The 21,916-nt window shown below is 50.3% G+C and overlaps 1 protein-coding gene across 1 annotated transcript in view; it reads right to left on the bottom strand.

Moving 5' to 3' along the window:
- LOC144735649 (disks large homolog 2-like) overlaps nt 1-21,916 on the bottom strand; it is a 160,590-nt gene that overhangs the window by 128,314 nt on the left and 10,360 nt on the right. The gene's annotated exons all lie outside the window — the stretch shown is intronic.

Here is a 21,916-nt window from a genome sequence, read left to right as displayed (position 1 = left end):
CTCGACTACTTTTACCTCACAAACTCGACTACTTTTACTCCACAACCTCGACTACTTTTACCTCACAAACTCGACTACTTTTACCTCACAAACTCGACTACTTTAACTCCACAACCTCGACTACTTTTACTCCACAACCTCGACTACTTTTACTCCACAACCTCGACTACTTTTACCTCACAAACTCGACTACTTTAACTCCACAACCTCGACTACTTTAACTCCACAACTTCGACTACTTTTACCTCACAAACTCGACTACTTTTACTCCACAACCTCGACTACTTTAACTCCACAACCTCGACTACTTTTACCTCACAAACTCGACTACTTTTACTCCACAATCTCGACTACTTTAACTCCACAATCTCGACTACTTTAACTCCACAATCTCGACTACTTTAACTCCACAAACTCGACTACTTTTACTCCACAACCTCGACTACTTTAACTCCACAATCTCGACTACTTTAACTCCACAAACTCGACTACTTTTACTCCACAACCTCGACTACTTTAACTCCACAAACTCGACTACTTTAACTCCACAAACTCGACTACTTTTACTCCACAACCTCGACTACTTTAACTCCACAATCTCGACTACTTTTACTCTACAATCTCTACTACTTTAACTCCACAATCTTGACTACTTTAACTCCACAATCTCGACTACTTTTACTCTACAATCTCGACTACTTTAACTCCACAATCTCGACTACTTTTACTCTACAATCTCGACTACTTTAACTCCCCAAACTCGACTACTTTAACTCCACAACCTCGACTACTTTAACTCCACAATCTCGACTACTTTAACTCCACATTCTCGACTACTTTAACTCCACAATCTCGACTACTTTTACTCCCCAAACTCGACTACTTTAACTCCACAACCTCGACTACTTTAACTCCACAACCTCGACTACTTTTACTCCACAACCTCGACTACTTTAACTCCACAACCTCGACTACTTTTACCTCACAAACTCGACTACTTTTACCTCACAAACTCGACTACTTTAACTCCACAGCCTCGACTACTTTTACTCCACAACCTCGACTACTTTAACTCCACAACCTCGACTACTTTAACTCCACAACCTCGACTACTTTTACTCCACAATCTCGACTACTTTAACTCCACAACCTCGACTACTTTTACCTCACAAACTCGACTACTTTTACTCCACAACCTCGACTACTTTTACTCCACAATCTCGACTACTTTTACTCCACAACCTCGACTACTTTTACCTCACAAACTCGACTACTTTTACTCCACAACCTCGACTACTTTTACCTCACAAACTCGACTACTTTTACCTCACAAACTCGACTACTTTAACTCCACAACCTCGACTACTTTTACTCCACAACCTCGACTACTTTTACTCCACAACCTCGACTACTTTTACCTCACAAACTCGACTACTTTAACTCCACAACCTCGACTACTTTAACTCCACAACTTCGACTACTTTTACCTCACAAACTCGACTACTTTTACTCCACAATCTCGACTACTTTAACTCCACAATCTCGACTACTTTTACCTCACAAACTCGACTACTTTTACTCCACAACCTCGACTACTTTAACTCCACAAGCTCGACTACTTTAACTCCACAATCTCGACTACTTTAACTCCACAATCTCGACTACTTTAACTCCACAATCTCGACTACTTTAACTCCACAAACTCGACTACTTTAACTCCACAATCTCGACTACTTTAACTCCACAATCTCGACTACTTTAACTCCACAATCTCGACTACTTTAACTGCACAATCTCGACTACTTTAACTCCACAAACTCGACTACTTTTACTCCACAACCTCGACTACTTTAACTCCACAATCTCGACTACTTTAACTCCACAAACTCGACTACTTTTACTCCACAACCTCGACTACTTTAACTCCACAAACTCGACTACTTTAACTCCACAAACTCGACTACTTTTACTCCACAACCTCGACTACTTTAACTCCACAATCTCGACTACTTTTACTCTACAATCTCTACTACTTTAACTCCACAACCTCGACTACATTTACTCCACAACCTCGACTACTTTTACTCCACAAACTCGACTACTTTAACTCCACAACTTCGACTACTTTTACTCCACAACCTCGACTACTTTTACTCCACAACCTCGACTACTTTTACTCCACAACCTCGACTACTTTAACTCCACAACCTCGACTACTTTAACTCCACAACCTCGACTACTTTTACTCCACAACCTCGACTACTTTAACTCCACAACCTCGACTACTTTTACCTCACAAACTCGACTACTTTTACCTCACAAACTCGACTACTTTAACTCCACAGCCTCGACTACTTTTACTCCACAACCTCGACTACTTTAACTCCACAACCTCGACTACTTTAACTCCACAACCTCGACTACTTTTACTCCACAACCTCGACTACTTTAACTCCACAACCTCGACTACTTTTACCTCACAAACTCGACTACTTTTACCTCACAAACTCGACTACTTTTACTCCACAACCTCGACTACTTTTACTCCACAATCTCGACTACTTTTACTCCACAACCTCGACTACTTTTACCTCACAAACTCGACTACTTTTACTCCACAACCTCGACTACTTTTACCTCACAAACTCGACTACTTTTACCTCACAAACTCGACTACTTTAACTCCACAACCTCGACTACTTTTACTCCACAACCTCGACTACTTTTACTCCACAACCTCGACTACTTTTACCTCACAAACTCGACTACTTTAACTCCACAACCTCGACTACTTTAACTCCACAACTTCGACTACTTTTACCTCACAAACTCGACTACTTTTACTCCACAATCTCGACTACTTTAACTCCACAATCTCGACTACTTTTACCTCACAAACTCGACTACTTTTACTCCACAACCTCGACTACTTTAACTCCACAACCTCGACTACTTTTACCTCACAAACTCGACTACTTTTACTCCACAATCTCGACTACTTTAACTCCACAATCTCGACTACTTTAACTCCACAATCTCGACTACTTTAACTCCACAAACTCGACTACTTTTACTCCACAACCTCGACTACTTTAACTCCACAATCTCGACTACTTTAACTCCACAAACTCGACTACTTTTACTCCACAACCTCGACTACTTTAACTCCACAAACTCGACTACTTTAACTCCACAAACTCGACTACTTTTACTCCACAACCTCGACTACTTTAACTCCACAATCTCGACTACTTTTACTCTACAATCTCTACTACTTTAACTCCACAATCTTGACTACTTTAACTCCACAATCTCGACTACTTTTACTCTACAATCTCGACTACTTTAACTCCACAATCTCGACTACTTTTACTCTACAATCTCGACTACTTTAACTCCCCAAACTCGACTACTTTAACTCCACAACCTCGACTACTTTAACTCCACAATCTCGACTACTTTAACTCCACATTCTCGACTACTTTAACTCCACAATCTCGACTACTTTTACTCCCCAAACTCGACTACTTTAACTCCACAACCTCGACTACTTTAACTCCACAACCTCGACTACTTTTACTCCACAACCTCGACTACTTTAACTCCACAACCTCGACTACTTTTACCTCACAAACTCGACTACTTTTACCTCACAAACTCGACTACTTTAACTCCACAGCCTCGACTACTTTTACTCCACAACCTCGACTACTTTAACTCCACAACCTCGACTACTTTAACTCCACAACCTCGACTACTTTTACTCCACAATCTCGACTACTTTAACTCCACAACCTCGACTACTTTTACCTCACAAACTCGACTACTTTTACTCCACAACCTCGACTACTTTTACTCCACAATCTCGACTACTTTTACTCCACAACCTCGACTACTTTTACCTCACAAACTCGACTACTTTTACTCCACAACCTCGACTACTTTTACCTCACAAACTCGACTACTTTTACCTCACAAACTCGACTACTTTAACTCCACAACCTCGACTACTTTTACTCCACAACCTCGACTACTTTTACTCCACAACCTCGACTACTTTTACCTCACAAACTCGACTACTTTAACTCCACAACCTCGACTACTTTAACTCCACAACTTCGACTACTTTTACCTCACAAACTCGACTACTTTTACTCCACAATCTCGACTACTTTAACTCCACAATCTCGACTACTTTTACCTCACAAACTCGACTACTTTTACTCCACAACCTCGACTACTTTAACTCCACAAGCTCGACTACTTTAACTCCACAATCTCGACTACTTTAACTCCACAATCTCGACTACTTTAACTCCACAATCTCGACTACTTTAACTCCACAAACTCGACTACTTTAACTCCACAATCTCGACTACTTTAACTCCACAATCTCGACTACTTTAACTCCACAATCTCGACTACTTTAACTGCACAATCTCGACTACTTTAACTCCACAAACTCGACTACTTTTACTCCACAACCTCGACTACTTTAACTCCACAATCTCGACTACTTTAACTCCACAAACTCGACTACTTTTACTCCACAACCTCGACTACTTTAACTCCACAAACTCGACTACTTTAACTCCACAAACTCGACTACTTTTACTCCACAACCTCGACTACTTTAACTCCACAATCTCGACTACTTTTACTCTACAATCTCTACTACTTTAACTCCACAATCTCGACTACTTTAACTCCACAATCTCGACTACTTTTACTCTACAATCTCGACTACTTTAACTCCACAATCTCGACTACTTTTACTCTACAATCTCGACTACTTTAACTCCCCAAACTCGACTACTTTAACTCCACAACCTCGACTACTTTAACTCCACAATCTCGACTACTTTAACTCCACATTCTCGACTACTTTAACTCCACAATCTCGACTACTTTTACTCCCCAAACTCGACTACTTTAACTCCACAACCTCGACTACTTTAACTCCACAACCTCGACTACTTTTACTCCACAACCTCGACTACTTTAACTCCACAACCTCGACTACTTTTACCTCACAAACTCGACTACTTTTACCTCACAAACTCGACTACTTTAACTCCACAGCCTCGACTACTTTTACTCCACAACCTCGACTACTTTAACTCCACAACCTCGACTACTTTAACTCCACAACCTCGACTACTTTTACTCCACAATCTCGACTACTTTAACTCCACAACCTCGACTACTTTTACCTCACAAACTCGACTACTTTTACTCCACAACCTCGACTACTTTTACTCCACAATCTCGACTACTTTTACTCCACAACCTCGACTACTTTTACCTCACAAACTCGACTACTTTTACTCCACAACCTCGACTACTTTTACCTCACAAACTCGACTACTTTTACCTCACAAACTCGACTACTTTAACTCCACAACCTCGACTACTTTAACTCCACAATCTCGACTACTTTAACTCCACAATCTCGACTACTTTAACTCCACAAACTCGACTACTTTTACTCCACAACCTCGACTACTTTAACTCCACAATCTCGACTACTTTAACTCCACAAACTCGACTACTTTTACTCCACAACCTCGACTACTTTAACTCCACAAACTCGACTACTTTAACTCCACAAACTCGACTACTTTTACTCCACAACCTCGACTACTTTAACTCCACAATCTCGACTACTTTTACTCTACAATCTCTACTACTTTAACTCCACAATCTCGACTACTTTAACTCCACAATCTCGACTACTTTAACTCCACAATCTCGACTACTTTTACTCTACAATCTCGACTACTTTAACTCCACAATCTCGACTACTTTTACTCTACAATCTCGACTACTTTAACTCCCCAAACTCGACTACTTTAACTCCACAACCTCGACTACTTTAACTCCACAATCTCGACTACTTTTACTCTACAACCTCGACTACTTTAACTCCACAGCCTCGACTACTTTTACCTCACAAACTCGACTACTTTAACTCCACAACCTCGACTACTTTAACTCCACAACCTCGACTACTTTAACTCCACATTCTCGACTACTTTAACTCCACAATCTCGACTACTTTTACTCCCCAAACTCGACTACTTTAACTCCACAACCTCGACTACTTTAACTCCACAATCTCGACTACTTTAACTCCACAATCTCGACTACTTTAACTCCACAACCTCGACTACTTTAACTCCACAATCTCGACTACTTTAACTCCACAATCTCGACTACTTTAACTCCCCAAACTCGACTACTTTTACTCCACAACCTCGACTACTTTTACTCCACAACCTCGACTACTTTTACTCCACAACCTCGACTACTTTCACATCACAATCTCGACTACTTTAACTCCACAACCTCGACTACTTTAACTCCACAATCTCGACTACTTTAACTCCACAATCTCGACTACTTTTACCTCACAAACTCGACTACTTTAACTCCACAAACTCGACTACTTTAACTCCACAATCTCGACTACTTTTACCTCACAAACTCGACTACTTTAACTCCACAACTCGACTACTTTAACTCCACAATCTCGACTACTTTAACTCCACAACCTCGACTACTTTAACTCCACAACCTCGACTACTTTAACTCCACAACCTCGACTACTTTAACTCCACAAACTCGACTACTTTAACTCCACAATCTCGACTACTTTAACTCCACAAACTCGACTACTTTAACTCCACAACCTCGACTACTTTAACTCCACAAACTCGACTACTTTAACTCCACAACCTCGACAACTTTAACTCCACAAACTCGACTACTTTTACCTCACAAACTCGACTACTTTAACTCCACAATCTCGACTACTTTTACCTCACAACCTCGACTACTTTAACTCCACAACCTCGACTACTTTTACTCCCCAAACTCGACTACTATAACTCCACAACCTCGACTACTTTAACTCCACAATCTCGACTACTTTAACTCCACAATCTCGACTACTTTAACTCCACAAACTCGACTACTTTAACTCCACAACCTCGACTACTTTAACTCCACAAACTCGACTACTTTAACTCCACAATCTCGACTACTTTAACTCCACAATCTCGACTACTTTAACTCCACAACCTCGACTACTTTAACTCCACAAACTCGACTACTTTTACCTCACAAACTCGACTACTTTAACTCCACAACCTCGACTCCCTTCCCTCGCTCGCGATAGGAGCTCCGCCAAAGGCTCCATGGAGCGGCGACACCGCGCGCACGAGCGAAGGAGCGAATGAACGAATGAACGAGCGAATGAACGACTCAAACGTGGCACTCGTGAAGGCGCCGACGACGCGGGAGGGCACCGCGTCTCTCCGCCGCCGTCGTTTCGAGGGCGCCGCGTTTGACGTCGCAAACAAAAACAGTGCGGCACTCGTGTCAACAACAACAACAATGGTTGTGGTGATGGGGGGGGGGTAGGATGATGTTGGTTGGGGTTGTGGTGATGGGGGGGAGTTAGGGTGATGTTGGTTGGGGTGGTGGTGATGGGGGGGGGTTAGGGTGATGTTGGTTGGGGTGGTGGTGATGGGGGGGGGGGAGTTAGGGTGATGGTGGTTGAGGTGGTGGTGATGGGGGGGGGGGGGTGATGGGGGGGGGGTGATGTTGTTTGGGGTGGTGATGGTGGGGGGGTTATGGGGAGGGGTGATGTTGGTTGGGGTGGTGGTGGTGGGGGGGGGGGTGGTTATGGGGGGGGGTGTTGGTTGGGGGGTGGGGGTGATGGGGGGGAATTAGGGTGATGGTGGTTGGGGTGGTGGTGATGGGGGGGGGGGGAGTTAGGGTGATGGTGGTTGGGGGGGGTGGTGATGGGGGGGGGTGTTGGTTGGGGTGGTGGTGATGGGGGGGGGTGATGTTGGTTGGGGGGTGGGGCTGGTGAATATCGATGACAGGAGGGAGAAGAAGTAGTTGGTGGACATTGGGGGGGGGGGGGGGTAGTCAGCTGCTCTCTCAGCACGTGACCTGTGACCCCCAGACAGCTCAAGCGAGTGTGTGTGTGTGGGGGTCTATTTTGGTGTTCCGCGGAGCGCGCAGATCTCTTGACTCACAACACGAGGAGGCAATTAGGTCTTGGCGAGGACGCTAATCCGAATCGTCGCAGGTTTGCCCCGCGCGAACGAGTTTGGAACGGCGGTGCCAATTGTCGCATTTAACTCATCTTCTTGGTTGTTCTTTCGGTAAAGTCACGTAGAATGGAAGTAATAAAATAATAAAAATAAAACATAATAAAAATAATTTTCACGACGTTTCGGCCACAACGCAAGCAGCCGTCCTCAGGTGAAGAACAGGGCTGTCGGAAAGACAGCGTCTGAATGACCTGTTCTTCACCTGAGGACGGCTGCTTGCGTTGTGGCCGAAACGTCGTGAGAATTATTTTATTGTTTTATTTTTATTATTTTATTATTTCCCTTCTACGTGACTTTACAGAAAGAACCAAGAAGATGAATCCCTGCAGTCACGAAAGCTTTTAATCGAAATAAAAATGTCGCATTTATAACTTTGTTGTTGTTGTTATTTAAAAAACCCCGTCTCGGCAGATTAATTGATTACCATGCACCCCCTCCCCCCCCCCCAAATCTTGACAGCTACGGGGTAATGAATGGGTCGCTCACGTCATTGCTGGCGGAAGGGGCCTCCATCCATCTACACTGGTGTGTCTGGTGTGTGTGTCTGTACAGGGACTCCTCTACTTACGAACATTCTACTTACGAACCTACAGAGATACGAACACACATGTTCGTATATCCAGTTGCCCGTTTGGACCGAGAGTCGTAAGTTCAACCGCCGTGCAATAGATGGCAGTGGTGGCATCTACATCTACACAACGTGGGGGGGGAGTGTGGGGGGGGAGCGTGGGGGGGGGAGCGTGGGGGGGGGGAGCGTGGGGGGGGGGGCGTGGGGGTGGGGGAGCGTGGGTGGGGAGCGTGGGGGGGGGGAGCGTGGGGGTAGGTGCGTGGGGGGGGAGCGTGGGGGGGGAGCGTGTGGGGGGGGAGCGTGGGGGGTGGGAGCGTGGGGGTAGGTGCGTGGGGGGGGAGCGTGGGGGTAGTTGCGTGGGGGGGGAGCGTGGGGGGGGAGCGTGTGGAGGGGGAGCGTGGGGGGTGGGAGCGTGGGGGTAGGTGCGTGGGGGGGGAGCGTGGGGGTAGTTGCGTGGGGGGGGAGCGTGGGGGGGGAGTGTGTGGAGGGGGAGCGTGGGGGGTGGGAGCGTGGGGGTAGGTGCGTGGGGGGGGAGCGTGGGGGGGGAGCGTGGGGGTAGGTGCGTGGGGGGGGAGCGTGGGGGGGGAGCGTGTGGGGGGGGAGCGTGGGGGGTGGGAGCGTGGGGGTAGGTGCGTGGGGGGGGAGCGTGGGGGGGGAGCGTGGGGGTAGGTGCGTGGGGGGGGGAGCGTGGGGGGGGAGCGTGTGGGGGGGGAGCGTGGGGGGGGGAGCGTGGGGGTAGGTGCGTGGGGGGGGAGCGTGGGGGGGGAGCGTGTGGGGGGGGAGCGTGGGGGGGGGGAGCGTGGGGGTAGGTGCGTGAGGGGGGAGCGTGGGGGGGGAGCGTGTGGGGGGGGAGCGTGGGGGGGGGAGCGTGGGGGTAGGTGCGTGGGGTGGGAGCATGGGGGGGAGCGTGGGGGGGGGGGGGTGGGTGCATGGGGGGGTGGGTGCGTGGGGGGGTGGGGGAGCGTGGGAGGGGGAGCGTGGGGGGGGTGGGTGCGTGGGGGGGTGGGTGCGTGGGGGGTGGGGGGCGTGGGGGGTGGGGGTGCGTGGGGGGGTGGGTGCGTGGGGGGGTGGGTGCGTGGGGGGGTGGGGGAGCGTGGGGGGGTGGGGGAGCGTGGGGGGGTGGGGGAGCGTGCGGTTGAGCATGGGGGGGGTGGGAGCGGCTGCTCAATTGAAGTGACAACTTCTGACCGAGAATCTCTGCGTCTCACTCCAGGGGGGGGGGGGGGGAGCCACAGCGACACCGCCACGCCGTCTTGCCGAGCACCCCGCTGTGCTGTTACGCTCCGCCAACGCGTCCAGGAAAACACGGACTCTGCAACTCCGCGTCGCGTCTCCGCGTGTAACGGAACGGGCGTCTTAATCCGTCTCTGCAGCCCCGCTGCGAGCGGGCACGCCGCACGGGTTTCTCACGGACCCCCCGTACGTGTGTGTGTGTGTCAGTCCCCTCGAAGGGTTGTCTTCCGTGCCACCCACCCCCCCCCCAAAAAAAAAATTCCCAGAGTAGCCGAGACCGGCAATGATCGAGAGAGGCTCTCCCTCGCGATTACCGTTGGGGTTTTTATTTTATTTTAAATTAAGAAACACAATTAAACGACTGTTACAGTGCACCCGTGGTTTATAACACGCGTCGAGAGAATTCAGACAGCTGTTTTGTCGAATTGAAGGGACGTGTATATACACACGCGCGCCCACACACAGACACACACAGACAAAGATCCCCCGTATAGCCTCAACAGACTGTAGGGGCAAGTGCTGTTCGTGAGCACCTATGAAGCCCGGAACGGTACACACGAGGGTGGGTGGCCAGCACCACGCCCGACCGCCTTTGTCTCCCCAGTGGCGATGTTTGCACACCGCACCAGGTACTCATTTGAGGCTGAGTCGACCTAGGGGAGGCCCAGGACCGGTTCAAACAATCGTCACTGGTGTTGGCCGTGAGCGGGAATCGAACCCGGGTCGCCGGGTTCGTAGCGCAGCGCGCTAACCACTACACCGCCACTCCCCACACAGACACACACACAGACACACACACAGACACACAGACACACACACACAGACACACACACAGACACACACACAGACACACGCGCAAGTGCGTGTTTTGAACAGACGCGGCATGCCAGGGAAATCTGAGCAAAACGTTCAAAAAGTAAAAATAAAAAAGCAATAGCGTACGCACAACGATCACGTTTGTTGTGCCCTTTGGTAGATTTGCAGAGTCACTATAAAGCGAAGAAATGAAACGGTGGCCATCGAACCACAGCACGGCTCTGCGTGTCTGTGAGTGTATGTCTTGTGTGTGTCTGCAGGCCCATGTCCTTGACACCAGGACCTACCGTGGAGCTAATCTGCCCACTCATCATCGACTTGTCATCTGTAACGTGCGCCTGCCATGTTTCCACTACGGTGGAATACTTTGCTGTTTTTTTACAGGATTTTTCTGTTGCGTGTAATCACTTTAAGATGTTTCTTGTTCATGTTTTTCTTTTGTTGCGGTTGCACCCGAGTCAAGAGCCGCATGGCTCACAGGGTTATACCTAATACATGAAAAAAAATTAAAATGGTAGGTGTACATCCAGGACCCCGTTCAAACCCAAAGTGGCATGGTCTAAGCTAGCTGATGAAAGTTGCAAGCGAGAATTTCATCATCGCTTGCGGCTGGGGTTGGCATCGTCCCCCACTCCTCCTGATGTCGAGGGGAAATGGGCGAGGTTTAGGACCTCCCCAGAGACCCTGGCTGACAGAGGAGGTGTTCAAGCTGGCTGAGAAAAAGCGACAGGCCCACTCTTATCGGCTACAGCATCCTACGTCGGAGAATGAGGAGGCTTACCGCAGCCTTCGCTCGGAGGTTCGGAGAGCCGGGAGGCGCTGCAAGGATGGGTGGTGGTCGCGGGTTGCTGAGGAGATGGAGTCTGCCTCAATGGCCCGCGATCACAAATCGCTCTTTAATTCCATCAAAAAATTAACCTGCAGCGCCACACCTGGGTTTAACCAGGCTGGATTGTGTGAGGAGCTTGACAAATCCTTGAAAGATCTGGACAAAGTCCCATCGGTGAGCTCCTCCGGCAGGCAAGGCTGCGTTGGCTGAGTCATATAGCCCGCATGCCCAGCCACCGCATGCCTAAACAGCTTTTGTTCAGCCGGATCGAGGGGGCTAAACGAGCGCGGCACGGGCTAGAGAAGAGATAGAGTGACGTGGTACAGGAGGATGTGGAGCTGAGTGGACTTGCAGATGACTGGTACCAGCGGTGTCAAGATCGGCCTCAGTGGAGGAGGCTCGTGAAGGACGCTACTGGGCAGTTGGAGGCAGTCGCCCTCCAACAACAACGGAGGGCCGAGGAGCGACGCTCACAACAATGAGCAGAGCGCCGGGTGGCTAAAGCACAGCAAGTTGGCACAGTAGGGGGCACAGCTGGTGCGTCAGGCAGTCGTCTCAGTCAGTCGACCCGTGGCATCTGGGTCTACCCCGTGACCTGCCAGCGGGCGTTCGACACTTCACGTGGCCTCAAATTGCACATAGCCTGGCACAAGCATCGTGGTGACGTCACCGCCACTTAGTGGCGAATGGCGGTTGTTGTTGTGTCTGTGTGTGTCTCAAACTCGTTCTGAAGGAAGTTTCACCCGGGGAGGGCCCTGCCTGGGAAGGTCGTACCGCAAAGGCCGTACCGGGAAGGCCGCCCCGTGGTTTTAACTCAACTTTTAGTTTCGTGAAATCTGAGGCAAGCCACCACCCCCCCCCCGCCACACACATTGCCATGCAACCACAACCCCCCCCCACACCAAGTGTGGGTCACGACCCGCAGTTCGGATTTCCTGAGTCAACGAAGGAACAAGTCTGCGAAACCAGACCGACAGCGGGGAGTGGATTTCGGGCAAACGCGCAGCGGTGCCGCAGCGGTCGGCGCGTGGCGCTGAGAACTCAGGCGGAGGGGAGGGGGGTGGGGGGCGTGGGAGGGGGGGGGCAGATCCCCCCCCCCCGTCACTGCCACCGCTACCCAAAAAAATTGGAACGAAAATTTATTTTGTTTCAACGATGACCGCACCACGCGCCCAGAGGTCGCAAACGGGTTTTGATTCCTTACCCGTACCCGTACCCGGCCGCACCAGGGTCGCAAACGGGTACCCGTACCCGGCCGTACTCGTACCCTACCCGTACCCGGCCGGGTACGGGTAGGGTACGGGTATCGGGTACCCGATTGCGACCTCTGGGATGAAGCCATGTTGCAGGCGCGGGTGGGTTGATTCTAGGAACTTGAATTGTGAGAAGAGACAAGACGTTGGGAAATGAGTGACAGTTACTCACCAGTGACTCACGGTCTACCCGTACCCGGCCGGGTACGGGTAGCCGGGTATCGGGTAGGGTACGGGTATCGGGTACCCGGTTGCGACCTCTACCACGCGCGTATCGGGTGCACGTCAAGCGAACCCGATATCCGTGCACACTTCGCTGGGAGTTCAGCATCGCGTGGCGGGGGTGGGGGCTTTCGTTGTTGTTTGTTGACATTTTTATCCCCACGATATTCCATTTCACCCACCTTGACATTCTCAACTCTCTCGCTCCCTCTCTCTCCGATTTGCATGGTTATTGGGTTTGGTTAGGGTGTACCTGTCAAGGGAAGCGTTTGGTAAACTTGATTGTTTTATGATTGTTAAATATGAGCACGTGTTGAAGATGTTCATTCCCAACAGGGATGGGGCCGTGGTAGACAGAATTTGTTTTTGTCTCGGGAGTTATCGTCACTGCCCCATGCTCCTCTGTCCAACCCCCACCACCACTCACACCCACCCCCAATTCATGTCATCTCCTCTCCTCCACCATCGCACAACGCTGGGCTTTCAATTGTTCTACTCCTACAACGTCCTCATTCATCAACGACCGACCGAGAGAGAGATAGATAGAGGAGACACGGGAGGAAGGGAGAGGGAGGGAGGAGACACGGGAGGGAGACTTTGACTTTTAAATAACTTTTATTGCCGCCAGCAGCAAACGCACTGGAGGCGATTCCGATATGAAACACACAAAGTCACGTAGAATGGAAATTATAAAATTATAAAAATAAAACATAATAAAATAATTCTCACGACGTTTCGGCCACAACGCAAGCAGCCGTCCTCAGGTGGAGAACAGGTCTTTCGAGAAGACAGGTCTGTCGAGAAGACAGAGTCTGTCTTCTCGACCTGTTCTCCACCTGAGGACGGCTGCTTCCGTTGTGGCCGAAACGTCGTGATAATTATTTTATTATGTTTTATTTTTATTATTTCCATTCTACGTGACTTTACCGAAAGAACCAAGAAGATGAATCCCTGCAGTCACGAAAGCTTTCAATCGAAACGCTATAAATCCACGCGCTGTGGTGCTAAATGCACCGCGCACAACGCGAAAGAAAAGTCACGTGGTGGTGGTGGTGGTCATAGAGAGAGGGGAGAGGGGAGGGTCACTCCGCTTCTTCCCCCTCCTTCTGCTGGTGCCGCCCATTGTGGAGCGGCCAACAGCCGTCGACGCCATTCAAGGAAGAGGAAGTGAAAGAATTGGACGAGGAAGAAGAGGGGCAGGAAGATGAAGAGGAGCAAAGAAGTGCAAGTGGGAGGGAGGAAGAAGAGGAGGAATAAGTGGAAGAATAGGAAAGAGGAAAAAGTGGATGAAGAGGGTGAAAAAGAAAAGAGGTTCTGGAAGAGCAAAAACAGGAAGTGGGAGAAAGGAAAGAGGAGGAAAAAGATGAATAAGAAAAGTGGAAGATGAATAGGAAGAGGAGTAAGGCGTGTAAGAGGTAGAAGATGATGAATAAGTGGAAGAATAGGGAGAGGAAAAAGTGGATTAAGAGGATGAAAGAGAAAAGAAAAGAGGTTCTGAAAGAGGAAAAACAGGAAGTGGGAGAAAGGAAAGAGGAGGAAAAAGATGAATAAGAAAAGTGGAAGATGAATAGGAAGAGGAGTAAGGCGTGTAAGAGGTAGAAGATGATGAATAAGTGGAAGAATAGGGAGAGGAAAAAGTGGATTAAGAGGATGAAAGAGAAAAGAAAAGAGGTTCTGGAAGAGGAAAAACAGGAAGTGGGAGAAAGGAAAGAGGAGGAAAAAGATGAATAAGAAAAAAGGAAGATGAATAGGAAGAGGAGTAAGGCGTGTAAGAGGTAGAAGATGATGAATAAGTGGAAGAATAGGGAGAGGAAAAAGTGGAGGAAGAGGGTGAAAGAGAAAAGAAAAGAGGTTCTGGAAGAGGAAAAACAGGAAGTGGATGAAAGGAAAGAGCAGGAAAAAGATAAATAAGAAAAGAGGAAGATGAATAGGAAGAGGAGTAAGGCGTGTAAGAGGTAGAAGATGATGAATAAGTGGAAGAAAGAAAAAATTAACCCGTAAAAACAAAGTTTTTCACTATAAATCCTTTATATGCGTGGCGGCTAGAGTCCTCTCGTCCTCTGGCTTGAGATGGCTGCCACCTATGGGTCAGATGATTGCCTGCCACCATTAAGCAATTGGTAATTAAATATAATTTATTTTTTCCTAAAAAGTGTAAAATTTTGGAAAATAAATTGTCACGCACAACGAGTCGGTGTGCAAAATGTCAGCTCGATTGGATCACGGGAAGTGGGTTAAAAAACGACCGAAAGATTTGCACGGTCGTAAGCGCGCAAGCAAGCAAGCAAGTGAACTTAATATAAAGGATTTAAAAAAGGAATAAGTGGATGAAGAGAATGAAGAGGAGCTGGAAGAAAAACTGGAAGAGGAGGAATAAACAGAAGAGGAAGCAGAGAAAAAAACGAATTGGAAGAGGAATAAGAGCTCTTTGGTTCTTTCGGTAAAGTCACGTATAAAGATAAAATAATACATTAAATAATAGGACGTTTCGATTGCAGCACAAGCAATCATCATCAGGTATAAATGAAATAGCAACAAAAATCTAACCAGAAAACTATAGACAGACATATAAGCGGACAGATATCACAGAGATACATAGAGAGAGAACACACAGATTTCGATTTAAAGCTTTCGTGACTGCAGGGATTCATCTTCTTGGTTCTTTCGGTAAAGTCACGTAGAAGGGAAGTAATTTTATTATGTTTTATTTTTATTATTTTATTACTTCCCTTCTACGTGACTTTACCGAAAGAACCAAGAAGATGAACACACATAGACTTTACCGAAATAACAAAAGAGTAATTCCTGCAGTCACGAAAGCTCCAAATTAAGAAGGAATAAGAGCCCCCCCAAAACAAAATAGGATAACGAGGAAGTGAAAGAAGATGAACAGAAGGAACAAACGGATAAGAGGAGGAAGAATAATAATAAGAAGATTAAGCGATGCACGGGTCAACAAACACACGCGTGGATCTCCACTGCTGCAGGAGGACCCTCCAAGGTCCTCCCAGGTGTCATCAGGGTCACTCCTCTCGCCCCCGACCCTCGCCCATGGTTCTTCGTTGGGTCCTTCGGTAAAGCCGTGGGAGATAGGCGCGAAGAAAATGACGCGGGGAAAAAAATCCTACGACGTTTCGATCGCGAAGCAAGAAGATGAAGATTGTGAATTGCTGCAGTCACTGAAAGTTTCGAGTCAAGATTCGATCGCTCGTTATTCCCACGACGCATTGCGGGGGAGGGGGGGGGGGCATCTCACCCGCCCCCCCACCGCCGCTTTGTCCCGCTGCGCTAATCCAATTCATTATTTATTTATTTATTTGAGACGCGCCGAGGGAGAGCGCCTTTTGTGAGCCGTGGCAAGCGGGCGCTCTCAAAGCTATCGCTGCTACCACACTAGGCGGTGGTGGTGGTGGTGGCGGAGGGGGTGGTGGTGACGGTGGTGGCGGTGGGGGTGGTGGTGACGGTGGTGGCGGTGGGGGTGGTGGTGGGGATGGTGGTGGTGGAGATGGAGGCGGCGGTGGTGGTGGGGGTGGTGGGAACGATGGAGGCGGTGGTGGGGGCAGTGGTGGTGGAGGTGTTGGTGGTGGAGGTGGTGGTGGTGGCGGTGGGGGTGGTGGGAATGGTGGGAATGGTGGAGGCGGTGGTGGTGGTGGGGGTGGTGGTGGCGGTGGTGGTGATGGTGGCGGTGGTGGTGGTGGTGGTGGTGGCGGGGGTGGTGGGAACGATGGAGGCGGTGGTGGGGGCAGTGGTGGTGGTGGTGGCGGTGGTGGGAATGGTGGGGATGGTGGAGGCGGTGGTGGCGGTGGCGGTGGTAGCGGTGGTGGTGGTGGTGGTGGTGGCGGTGGGGGTGGTGGTGGGGATGGTGGAGATGGAGGCGGCGGTGGTGGTGGGGGTGGTGGGAATGGTGGAGGTGGTGGGAATGATGGAGGCGGTGGTGGGGGCGGTGGTGGTGGAGGTTGTTTTGGTGGGGGTGGTGGTGGGGATGGTGGAGGCGGTGGTGGCGATGGGGGCGGTGGTGGTGGGGGCAGTGGTGGAGGTGGTTTTGATGGGGGTGGTGGTGGTGGGGAGGGTGGTGGTGGGGATGGTGGAGGCGGTGGTAGTGGCCGTGGTGGCAGTGGTGGTGGTGGCGATGGTGGCGGTGGTGGGGATGGTGGAGGCGGTGGTGGTGCCGATGGTGGTGGCGATGGTGGAGGTGGGGATGGTGGAGGCGGTGGTGGTGGTGGTGCCGATGGTGGTGGTGGCGATGGTGGCGGTGGTGGCGATGGGGGCGGTAGAGGCGGTGGTGGTGGTGGCCGTGGTGGTGGCAGCAGCGTTCGCCACTCACGAGGAGAGCCATGCGAGTGAGCGTGAAGCTGCCCACGGGAGGAGCCCCCCCCCCCCCAGGGAGGAGCCCCCCCCCCGGGGAGGAGCCCCCCCCCTCGGGGAGGAGCCCCCCCCCCCCCCCCGGGTCGAGGCTGCCGTCAGAGTAGCACTCAAAAAAGTGGCGCTCGCACAAAAGAGTGGCGAGTGTAAAAGAGTGAATAAGCCCCGGCTACACGTTTCGTACACATCCAGTGCATCTCTGTGTGTGTGTTGCAAGGCCGTAGCCATGGAGTAAACATTGGGGGGGACCAAATCTTCCAGGGTGTCTGGGGGTCCCAACCCAGAAAAATATCAAAATTTTAAAACTCATTTCCTGCCTAAAATATCAAAAAAATTACTAACACATTTTTGACAATAATGTTTAATAGTGTATTGTATTACATTGCTCTGTTTTAACTTTTTTTTTACATTTCTTGATTCATTGTATGTAATGGCAGAGATTAGGGATTAATAAAGTACAACTATAACCACAATCATATGAACAGAAATCTATGCATCGATTTATATGAAGACAAGTCCAGATATTGTGGCCAAGGTTGAGCAAATTGTTATTTTTATTTACATAGCATAGCAAATATTTATTTTATAAATATTGGGTGGGGGGGGGACACATCCCACCTGATGACGATTGCTTGTGTTGCAATCGAAACGTCGCGAGTTAATTTATTTTCTACCTACGTGACTTTACCGAAAGAACCAAAGAGTATGGATCCCTGCAGTCACGAAAACTTCCCACTCCTCCTTCTCCCACTCACTCCGGTCGAGGGCCATCACCTCCACCCCCCCCCCCACCACCCTCTAACTCCCGCACCTTCGATGATCATGGTTAGTTAAGGTACGGTGCGAAAGAAGTTCTACATGCAGCGCACACTCCCGACGGCTCTCCGTCGGCAGTGCGCGATTCCAATCTTGAGTCGAACGCCTCGTCCGTCGCCTGCCCCGGTTATTCCGTCCCGTATTTACAATTCCATTTTCGCTCCACTTGACCAGCCCCTTGCGAGGCATCGGCTACGGGGGAGCACGTGTCACCTGCACACGTGACTGAGCATGACCTCTCCATGACCTCTCCATGACCTCTTCCATGACCTCTCCATGACCCCTTGCGAGGCATTGGCTAGGGGGGGAGCACGTGTCACCTGCACACGTGACTGAGCATGACCTCTCCATGACCTCCTCCATGACCTCTTCCATGACCTCTCCATGACCCCTTGCGAGGCATCGGCTACGGGCGAGCACGTGTCACCTGCACACGTGACTGAGCTTGACCTCTCCATGACCTCCTCCATGACCTCTTCCATGACCTCTCCATGACCCCTTGCGAGGCATCGGCTACAGGGGAGCACGTGTCACCTGCACACGTGACTGAGCATGACCTCTCCATGACCTCCTCCATGACCTCTTCCATGACCTCTCCATGACCCCTTGCGAGGCATCGGCTACGGGGGAGCACGTGTCACCTGCACACGTGACTGAGCATGACCTCTCCATGACCTCCTCCATGACCTCTTCCATGACCTCTCCATGACCCCTTGCGAGGCATCGGCTACGGGCGAGCACGTGTCAGCTGCACACGTGACTGAGCATGACCTCTCCATGACCTCCTCCATGACTTCTTCCATGACCTCTCCATGACCCCTTGCGAGGCATCGGCTACGGGGGAGCACGTGTCACCTGCACACGTGACTGAGCATGACCTCTCCATGACCTCCTCCACGACCTCTTCCATGACCTCTCCATGACCCCTTGCGAGGCATCAGCTACGGGGGAGCACGTGTCACCTGCACACGTGACTGAGCATGACCTCTCCATGACCTCCTCCACGACCTCTTCCATGACCTCTCCATGACCCCTTGCGAGGCATCGGCTACGGGGGAGCACGTGTCACCTGCACACGTGACTGAGCATGACCTCTACATGACCTCCTCCATGACCTCTTCCATGACCTCTCCATGACCCCTTGCGAGGCATCGGCTACGGGGGAGCACGTGTCACCTGCACACGTGACTGAGCATGACCTCTACATGACCTCCTCCATAACCACCTTCCATGACCTCTCCATGACCCCTTGCGAGGCATCGGCTACGGGGGAGCACGTGTCACCTGCACACGTGACTGAGCATGACCTCTACATGACCTCCTCCATAACCACCTTCCATGACCTCTCCATGACCCCTTGCGAGGCATCGGCTACGGGGGAGCACGTGTCACCTGCACACGTGACTGAGCAGGTGACCCAGACGAGACGCTGTTTTCTCCGGCACGCGCTTCGAGGATGGATCGACGCGCATGCATTCGTGCGTCCGTCCGTCGTGAACGCGCCCATCAACAGGACTCGATGCCCGGTGGGAAATTCGGAAGCTTGGTGAGCGACGCTCACGTAGCTCCCTCTGCTGGGACTGAAGCGGCAGTGACCAGGTTGTACGGAAGACAATCGTGTGCCGCGCGGTGAAGGGTTATGGGCCGTCCATAAATGACGTCACGCGATTTTGGACGATTTTTGACCCCCCCTCCCCCTCGTCACACGGCGTCACAAAAAGTCAGACCCCCCTCCCTTTCAAATATGACGTCACAGAGCTCTGCCCCTTCCCCCCCAAAAAACATGCTTCAAATCGCTTTACACTATTGTCATTGTACTCTTAGGATTTTTAGGTAAAGTCACGAAGGTAAAACATTTTTTTTATTTAAAAATGATAAAAATAATAATAGAAATAAAATCATCATATTTAATTTCTATTATAATTTTTATTATTTTACCTACGTGACTTTACCGAAAAAACCTAAGAGTATGAATCCTTGCAGTCACGAAAGCTTCAAATCTAGAATGTTTGTCATTGTAGTGCGTATTTAATGTGGCGCTGTACTCTGATGTTGTAGGAGAAAACATAAAAATATTTTTTAATTAAGTAGAACGTGTTGTCACACATCGTCACAAATGTCTGACCCCCCCCTCCCCAGGTCCGTGACGTCATTTATGGACGGCCCCTTATGGGAGTTAAGGAATTAATTTGACTTTGTACTCTGTTGTATTTTCGGGTCTCCCTTGTGATAGGGGTTGGTTTGTCTTCATTGAATGTCATCTAGTTATAGTTCACGGTATTTAAAACCGTCGTTTTATTTTGCCGCTGGTGGTAGCGGCTAGCACGCCGCCCTATGAAGCTGGCGACCCGAGTTCGATTCCCGCTCACGGCCACACAAAGTCTGTCAAGGCGATACGGGGGATATCTGTGTGGTGGTGCTGGTGGTGCTGGTGGTGGTGATGATGGTGGTGCTGGTGGTGGTGGTGCTGGTGGTGGTGGTGCTGATGGTGGTGGTGCTGGTGGTGGTGCTGGTGTTAATGGTGGTTGTGCTGCACGCACACACACACACGCACACACGCACACACACGCGCGCACACACGCACACACACACACGCGCACACACACACGCGCACACACGCACGCATACACACACACGCACACACGCGCACACACGCACACACGCACGCCGCACACACACGCACACACACACACGCACACACGCGCACACACACACGCACACACGCACACACACGCGCGCACACACGCACACACACACACGCGCACACACACACGCGCACACACGCACGCATACACACACACGCACACACGCGCACACACGCACACACGCACGCCGCACACACACGCACACACACACACGCACACACGCGCACACACACACACGCACACACGCACGCACACACACGCACGCACCGCGCGCATCGCAAGTTTCAGTAGCGACATTAACCAATACATCACAATTCTCACACAAATGAGATGGGATGAAGGAGGATAACGAACAGAAAGGGGGTGGGGAGCGACGCAGTCCAAACTTGCCGGGCTGCGTTTCATTAAATCCCTGCCGCTGGTGCCGCCGCCGCCGCTGTGTCGCTGGTTTAGTGAACGATGCCGTCGCGTCTTCTCTGAACGCCGAGACCAGGTCCCATCACCCCCCCCCCCCCACGAGCCCCTCCCACCACGAACCCCCCACCCACGACCCCCCCCCCCCCCCACGAGCCCACCCCCCTACGACCCCTGCCACCCCACGAACCCCCCACCCACGAACCCCCCCCACGACCCCTCCTCCCCCCCCACGGACCCCCCACCCACGAACCCCCCACCCACACAAAGCTTCCATTGGCTTCCTAATACACTGGTCAACAAAAAAAAACCATTTTTTTCTGGCCTGGACTTTTGCAGCTGTTCTAGACTAATTTCAGGGTGCTGATTCCAAATCTGATCTCAGATTTGCTCTATCACGTCTGATTTTTATGCTATCGGCATACCCCATTTTCATTGATTTTACTCGAAATTAATTCTGTCACTTATGATTGCAAGTTGTTGTGAGTCAGTGACTGCTTTAGTGTTAAAATATGGTGCTGTATTTTTAGGATAGTGTGTTTATAATATCATTTTATGTACATATCCACATTTATTTAATATTTTTCTTCTGCAGTTTTTATTGAAAATGCAATATTTGAAATCTCTAAAAC

The sequence above is a fragment of the Lampetra planeri genome, chromosome 56, assembly GCF_965212315.1.
Source record: "Lampetra planeri chromosome 56, kcLamPlan1.2.h2, whole genome shotgun sequence".
NCBI lineage: Eukaryota > Metazoa > Chordata > Hyperoartia > Petromyzontiformes > Petromyzontidae > Lampetra > Lampetra planeri.
The sequence above is the reverse complement of the archived record's forward strand: the minus strand, read 5'-3'. Positions and strand labels throughout refer to the sequence as shown.